Source organism: Sycon ciliatum, chromosome 9, assembly GCF_964019385.1.
Source record: "Sycon ciliatum chromosome 9, ocSycCili1.1, whole genome shotgun sequence".
Classification (NCBI taxonomy): Eukaryota; Metazoa; Porifera; class Calcarea; order Leucosolenida; family Sycettidae; genus Sycon; species Sycon ciliatum.
The window spans coordinates 350,875-359,341 of NC_088651.1; the positions used below are offsets into that span (position 1 = coordinate 350,875).

Below are 8,467 nucleotides of genomic sequence, written 5' to 3' on the forward strand. Positions count from 1 at the left end.
TTTTCCTCAGACACAAGCGAATGGTTTACTCCACTCTGGAGAAGAACACAGTTTGCTCTCTCGAACACCAACCGCAGATAACTACGGAATGTAGGAAGTGCAACAACTGCTAGAATATTGAACTGTCGTCCACACAAACAAATAAAGACAACTGAAAACCAAAACACATGCAACTGCCAACATGCATGTAACAGCAACTGCAAGCCAGAACTACAGACTCCGCGCAGGGAGGAACAGGGGAAACAGAGCTAACGCTTCCGACTCCGAGAGCTTCGAATAGCAGCGGACAAAACAATCCATCAACCTTGCGTGTCACCTTGCGCTACCGCAAACGAACACCTATGGATGCACAGTGCAGCACAGACTCAGTGCATGCACGGTGTAATAACTGGAGTACATGTAAACCGACAACGGTCACCTTGCACCCTATGCAGTAAGTTACATAGGCGGTGCCAACAAAAGAGCAGGGTTTGTGTATCGTGCACACTCCAATGGCACAGCAGAAAATGTTCTCACCAACAGCCACTGCTAGCTGTTTTGTTATCTTGCTGTGCCAAATGATGCTGTATAGACGCGCCAAGCAGAAATGGACTGCTTATGAGCGTGAACAGGCTGGATGGGGTGACTGATGGACTGTCGGAGTTGGCGAACCACAGAAATCGTGTCGCAACTCTGTATGCTGGGTTGGCACTGATTTGTAAAATGGCCTTCTCAGTATCGCAGGTCATGACGATTGGTGGCAGGCAAAATCGTAGAACAATGATGAATTGCCTAATGGCTAGGTCGTTGTTAGTAAGATTGCCTGAATCCTGGATGTCAACACAGTCTAGGTTCCACAGATCTGGGATGGTGCAGGAGTCGGAAGTTGCATCAGTTAGAGAAACGATAGCTGGCATGGCTGCTCATCGGCGTAGCTGAGTGCTTGGAGTGACGTGTTCGGCCAGTCACCACAAAACCGACTGTGGTAGGCAGAAACTGTAGTCCTGGCGGAAGTCCTCTGGTGCTCCACGTCAACTGAGACTCCCAGAGGAAATCTGCACCGATCAAGACGACTGACTATCTTACGGTCAATGGCGATACTGGTTGATGCTGCACTAGCTGCTGTTGCGCTAGATGCTGGTACCTCGTCAGCCACAGGCTGGTCAGCTACTATGTTGGTACTGCTGTCAGATTTCTGTTGAGATTCAGGGCAGATCGTGACATGATGGTGACTCTGATTGGTGACCCATGCGAGAACACACATTACACTTGCGGGTGGCCTTGCACTGAGTTGACCGGTGCCCTGTGCGCAAACACACAAAGCAACGCTTCTGTTCAATCAGTTATTCTTTCCGCTGTGCTACTGTTGTGTATTTCGCGCAGCTCTTGTCCAGGTGAGATCCGCCGCAGAATGCACACCCTCTCATACTGCTGGCATTCCAGTTAACATCAGACCGCTTCCTTCTGGTGAACTTGCATGCGCCTGTCACCAGTGCACCTGCAGAATAGTGAGTGACATCTTCTGCTGTAGTACCGCCTGTGTTTGTGCGGCGCAGAAAGGCGTCTTGCATGATAACATAACGCTTCAGTGCTGTTCTGAAGTCATTCAGTTTCCATTGTGTCCCTGCATCTGAAAAGCCTCGCGATTCGTCCACGGTTGAATCAGCGTTCGGCATGATCCGTATCTTGGTCACAGCACCGTGTGACGATCTGGTGACATCAGACGGATATAATACACAAGAGACAATTGTGATATTTCTACGTTGTGTTTACTTCAGATACATAATCTAAATAAAAGGGGGGTTGTCAACCGACAACCGCTCTATTTAGTTGCTTTTCACTCTTTAGATGAAAATTCTTTTATTAATTATGTCGAAAAATTATTCGGTTGTCAGTTGACAACCACCCTTTAATTTACACTGCAGTTGCGTGATGTCCACCATTTTCTGTACATAATCTAAGAGTACTAACAGCCACTGACTTCCAACTACCAAGGGAAAGCAAGCCCAAGCGCAGGAGAACCGTGCGCGCGCGCGGGTACGTGACATGTAATATCGTAGTAGAGCTGGCAGGCAAGGCATGATCAGGGGTTCAGGCCCTGCCTGTAAACGCTCTGATTGGCTCAAACCCTGGCAACAATCACGTGACATGTCTGAAAGTACAAGTAGTTGCGATTTATGCTGAAGTTCTAACTAACGGAACACGTGCAGCGCTACACCATGAACCGTGTGGAAACAAAAATAAGTAGAGGAGACACGGGATAACAGACATGAACTCAGGGTCAAACTGATAACTGTGAAACGTGAATGCATGCAGTATATGGAGACAAAACAAAGTCACAGAATTCAGTACGTAACAAGTACTACACACTAACCTCGTACATGAGAATGTCACGACACCATTTGAATTAGCTCTTACACCCCACTTATGTTTCAGTCAGTAAGAGTACACATGCGTACTTACGTTGACTCTATTTTATCTGACTTGTCCAACACCATCGCTGTGAGCCTTCGGCACTTGGGAATACACAGGACGGATAAGATAGCAGCAAGAGCATCTCCCCGCTCTGTGAACACAGCTCAGACGCCATGCTTCATGATTGTGTGCCCATGGAATACAAGGACACAATAGACTTGGTGCAGCTAACGAAATGGATGAACGGTCGACGGCCTAAGTGTTCTCCTTCCAAGTTCCTCGATCAACACTGACAGTCACCACATACCATGCTTGATGTTTCAAGCACCATCGGCGCAGGCCAAGTTTTTCGGCACCGACGATTTGTTCGTCCACCAAAAGTCGAAACAAATGTTTCTCACTTGAACACTCCATAGAGCTGCCGCTGTTGTGCCAAGGCCCATTGGCGCATGGTGTGTATACTCCAAATCTACATGTATGATGATGGGTCACTGCTGACGTTTCTGCTCTTGGACAGTGCAACGCCGCATGAAGATATGTTGTGGCTCCACAATCGCTGAGAACGCTAGTGTGCGTCCATGGAATACTAAAACACAATAGGCGCGGCGCAGCTAACGCCCACTTGGATGAATCGGAGTGGTGGCGAGTGCATTCTCCTTCCTCGGTGAACACTGCTGGTCACCCTGTTTGATGATCCACCAAACACCGTCGGTGCAGGCCGCGTTTTTCGGAACCAGCCATTTATTCGTCCACCAACAATTGAAATTAATGTTTCTCACTTGAACACTCTGTAGAGCTGTCGCTGTCGTGACAAGGCCGTGTATACTCCAAGTCTACATGTAGGATGAAGAGTAACAGTTACTGCTGATAATGAAGTTTGCGCTCGTGGACAATACAACGCTGTGTGAAGTAAATTGTGGCTCCACAATCGCTCTGAATGCTAATGTGTGTCCATGGAATACTAAAACACAATAGGCGCGGTGCAGCTAACGCCCAACGTGGATGAAACGGACAACAGCAGCGACTAGAGCGTTCTCCTTCCTCGATGAACACTGCTACAAGACATTATGCTTGATGATTCACCAAATACCATCGTTGGGGGCCAAGTTTTGCGGCGCCAGCGAGTTGTTCGTCCACCAACTATTAAACTTTGATGAGTCTTTCTTCAACACTTCGTAGAGCAGCCGCGCAAGGCCTTTCCTTCGCGTTAGGGTAGCGATCCTTCCTAGATGATATCGCTATTCATTGTTACTTTTTACTACAATGAGTAGTGTTTCTCCGAAAATAAAGTCAGCTGCCTGGGCATTACTTCCATTACACGTAGGCATTAGACTGATTAGTGCTGCCTAGGCCTAGCGCCTGGACTTGGAAAAAAATTGATTTTGCAAGTCTTCAATCATGTTTGCATGTACGCGCTATCCAGCCATGTGGCGTGAACAGATAGCCTGACGTGAAAGGTAGCGCGGGCGCGCGCGAGTCGATCGTGCGCGCTCGCGGACGTGTCTGACACGTGAAACGAAAAGATTTTTTTGGCGGGTAGTCGGCAAAAATTAAGTGACGGTACCTTTAGTCCTTCGCACTAAAAGTTTAATTAAAGGGGAAGTATACCCTAAAATCAAATTTTCACCAGTTGTAGTCTTCTGGTGCTGAGTCGAATGGTCTTGGTCCGAGGAAGCTGCGACGCTCCCTTCCTACTTGAATCCCAATCGAACTCGCGCACTTCCACCGAAACTGGGTGACTGCGCCCTACTAGATGGGGATTTGTATGCAAAATGTCACTAAAAGCGCCATTTCGTTCTTATAAAAGCACGGATGACCGCGATTGGCCCATATGTTGTAGTCTTTTGGACGCTGAGTCGACTGGTTTTGGTCCGAAAAGGCTGCGATGCAGCGTTCCTCCTATATTCCCAATCGAACATGGTTGAACAAGCGGTCACGTGCTCCTGGGTGCCCAAATCACCTGGTCACCGCGCCAGCAGGCGACAACTTTCACACCAAGGTTCAACTCGAGTTCAACTCGAGTGACAGGACTGCACCCAAAAAAGGTCAAACAGGCTAGTAAGTTGTACCCTGCAGGCACGGTGACCAGCTGACTGGTGTACGCAGGAGCACGTGACCGCTTGTTCAACCATGTTCGATTGGGAATAAAGGAGGAACGCTGCATCGCAGCCTTTTCGGACCAAAACCAGTTGACTCAGCGTCCAAAAGACTACAACATATGGGCCAATCGCGGTCATCCGTGCTTTTATAAGAACGAAATGGCGCTTTTAGTGACATTTTGCATACAAATCCCCATCTAGTAGGGCGCAGTCACCCAGTTTCGGTGGAAGTGCGCGAGTTCGATTGGGATTCAAGTAGGAAGGGAGCGTCTCAGCTTCCTCGGACCAAGACCATTCGACTCAGCACCCCGAAGACTACAACTGGTGAAAATTTGATTTTAGGGTATACTTCCCCTTTAACTACCGGTAGTAAAAGAGTGTCATGATTTTTGTAATAAAATTTGCTCCGACATTTCTACTTTCTTGGTGTGCAAAAATTGAAAAAAATTAAAGTCAAACTGATTGTCCTGATGAGTGATGTAGTTCACCACTCGATGGTCTCACTCAGCCTGCCATCATTACAGCCACAATGGCTGGTTTGTAGGTTCCCTCTCTTGCCAGTTCTCAGTGGAGCTGCCTACTCGAACGACGTTTCTGGCTCGTACTGGCGCTCGCTGTGATCAAATTTACGGTTTCACATTTTCAACACAACTCGTCGGAAAATAGTGTTGATAGGACGGTGCAACGCGAAGGTACACGATGGGTAACAATGAGAGCGTGCCCGTCTCTGCCACGGATGCAGTCGAGACTGGAACTGCCCAGCAGGTTCACAACCCAAACGTACCGCCACAGTTCACTAGTACTTCGTCGCAGATAGCTGAAATAGCTGCTAGCGAAGACGAATCGTCACTAGTGGAGACGTCAAAGAATGCTGTTGCTGCTGGTGCAGCGGATCCAGTGCCCCCTCCGCGAACGGATGCAGAGACGAATCACACCCCCAGGCTACAGCAGCAACAGCGATGGTCCGGCTACCGTAAGCGTATCGATTCACCATACCCGGACACGGCGTGGTACGACCTCGGCAATCACTTCTGGCCGGCGTGGATCGGCGCCGGCGCCAACTGTCTTCTCGGCAGCTACGTCTGCTCCACGATGTTCGAGTCGAGCTTGCTGCGCGCCAAGGGACGCGTGGCGGGTGCCGTGGCGATCAGCGTTGCCACGGCAATGTACACGACGCGTTGGAATCGCCGCGCCTGGCGGCAGAGGAAGGCGTCGAGCGACGCCGTGGTTGCGAGGAATCTCCTGTTCACGTCGCTCGTAGTCGGCCCGCTGGCCGGGTTTCTGGGCGGCTCGGCGGTGTCCCAGCCGACGCACGACATCCGCTACAAGGGCAATCCGGGGTACTTTGCGACGCCGGTGGTGCAGCGTTATGCCGGCCGTACTGTGTGCACGCTGATAGGTGTGTCGCTGGGCGGCTGGCACTGCTGGGCATCCTGGCAGCGCGTCAACGCCGACCTGGCCTGGGAGCAGCGGCAGCACGACGTGCTGAGAGAGAAATTCCTCGCCAAGCAGAAGCAGCAGAGTGCGGAGACGCGTTGACGCAGTGTTTACATGGTGTGCAATTCGGTAGTCGACACGGCGCTTTCCGGCGCTGCGAGTCCATACAGGGCGCGCCGTTGTCGTCTGATGTCGAAGGCCGCACGGCAGCAATGGAGTGGAGCTATGATCGAGCGACAGCCATGAGCACATGGGTAGACCCTGTGTGCCGGTGTTGCTGCGCTGGCAAGGTTGACTGCGGGAATCCGGCACACACACACAGCTGTACTGGGCTATGAGCTGGCACACGACTGCACGTCTTCTCCTGAGGTATATTATAGTATATACGGGGCAAGCTCTGTGTTTACGGGTCCGGCATACTAGCTCTGGTGTTGTTTACCCGGCTCCAAAGCACATCGGTCTGTTTCTCCCGTGAACCACTCTGCTTTGGAGTAAGTTCACGCACAGTAATGGCCGTACCGCACAACACAGTGATCTCGTTGTGCATTCAACATGTACGCGTATCATGGAATACGGATTTTGAGACGTGGGATAGGGTACGTCGGAATGGGAGCACGGCTGACGTGCAGTGCCATCCCAGTGGTACGCTCCCGCATTGCCACGGCTCTGACTGTGAACCTGTGCGCCTGCAAACACAAACTTGCCCTCGTGCAGCGAACTGGCCACTCACGCTCTTTGTCTCATGCTAACTTTAGACCTGACTGTGTTGCCGTGGTTGCATCACAGAGTCACGCCGTTGACCATGTTTTGTGTCACGCCGCTACTGTCACAGCCACCAACAAATGAACCCAAGTAGATCCCTAATTTTAATTTATTGCTGGCTCTTGCTGCAACCAAATGTGTGCGCTATTCTGGTGTTGTTCTGGCATTCAGCCGTATTTCGGAAAGGAACGGGGCAGTATGTTGATCTGAATTATACCCTGCAGAGTATTTCTGGGGCCAGGGGATTCTGTTGAGATAGAGTCAGTCTGCTAGAGTGGTGTTCACATCTGTGTCATGTGTCTAAAATTTGAGTAGAAAGTGATCATGGCATAGGGGTATAGGGGCAGTGTGGAACCAACATGGCCGACATCATGCGACCCATAGATGCAAGGGTGGAGTGGAGTTGGAACCAACATGGCTGTACCGTTTGGTCATGGTATATTGTGAAACCACTCTGTAGGCCAAATTCCAGAATGGGTACGAGATCCGGAATCGCCAATCGAGTTTTTCCATTGTGATTTTACTGGTTCTGTTCTGCACTTAGCTGTTTAAAAGTTGGTTTACAGTGACGGGTGTAAATACCTGTCAAAGACGACCGCTCATAGCACCTTCAAAACCTGGTTTCTGTTAAACTTGCCAGGTGGTCTCCTTATCCATGGCCATTTGACTGAAAATAGTACCCCTCGGTCCTGGTTTCAGTGGTCTTCTAGGACAGGTGGTCGCCTTGAGAGGTTTTACTGCATGCTATGAATGGTGCAGTGCATGCTGCCTAGCCTGCAGCCAAGGGTCTATAACATCCAGGGTCTTTATCACCCAGGGTCTATAACATCCAGGGTCTTTATCACCCAGGGTCTATAACATCCAGGGTCTTTATCACCCAGGGTCTATAACATCCAGGGTCCATAACACCCAGCCATAGTACCCAGGGTCCATGGCACCGCGGATCTATAACACCCAGGATCTGTACTATCATGTGTGCGTAACACCCAGGATCTATAACACTCAGGGTCTATAACACCAAGAGCATCCAGCGCAGCACCTGAGGTCTGTCTATCATAGACATGGGACGCGATACAGACGCGTGTGCCATCACTATCCGCACAATGTTAATATAAACTACCAGTCGTACCTTTTTAATCCAGCACTTTATAAACCAGCATAATTTCCAGTAACCTCTGGCCTCCTCGTGCACAATCCAGCAGTACATCAGATCCGGCAATTCAGCAGGATAGCAGTAGTAGTGCAGTACACAGTATTATATATAGTATAAAGGGACCACTGTACTGTACTATCATGTGTGCGTAGTCGCGTACTCACCAAGAACACACAGGATATAGACGCGAAGACGCACATTCCCCTTCCACCACAATGACACACGCAGAGTTTGCCATTTCATACGAACTATCGGTTCACAAGCTTTCAAGTGCTATGCCCATCTCCTAAAAACAGGCCGGGCTCAACTAAGAATAAAAAAAGCAGTAACACGTTTCTAGGATTCTACCATGGAGCTGTACAGTATAAGCAACGTACAGTGCATGGGAGTAGCAAAGACTTTATGAGAACAAAGCTGGCGATAAGCCAGACGACCTAATAAGAAGGTAAAGAAATTCGAAGAAATTGTTTTTGATGTGGTGCCATGAGTACTACTCGTAGTAGTTTGGTATCGTACCGGATTGAATGCACGAAGTATAGGAATAAAAACTACCCGAAATTTATTACTGACTGGAACCTAGAAAAGGATGTTATTGTCAGAGAGGAACAGTGGTGCATGCAGT

At 49.6% G+C, this 8,467-nt stretch overlaps 1 long non-coding RNA gene across 1 annotated transcript; it reads right to left on the reverse strand.

Moving 5' to 3' along the window:
* On the reverse strand, positions 1 to 3,695 carry LOC135825117 (uncharacterized). The gene is made up of 2 exons (XR_010555018.1): positions 2,443 to 3,695; positions 1 to 1,689 (listed from the first exon to the last, which is right to left on the reverse strand). It is a non-coding gene; the product is annotated as an uncharacterized LOC135825117 (long non-coding RNA).
* Positions 3,696 to 8,467: the final 4,772 nt, after the last annotated feature.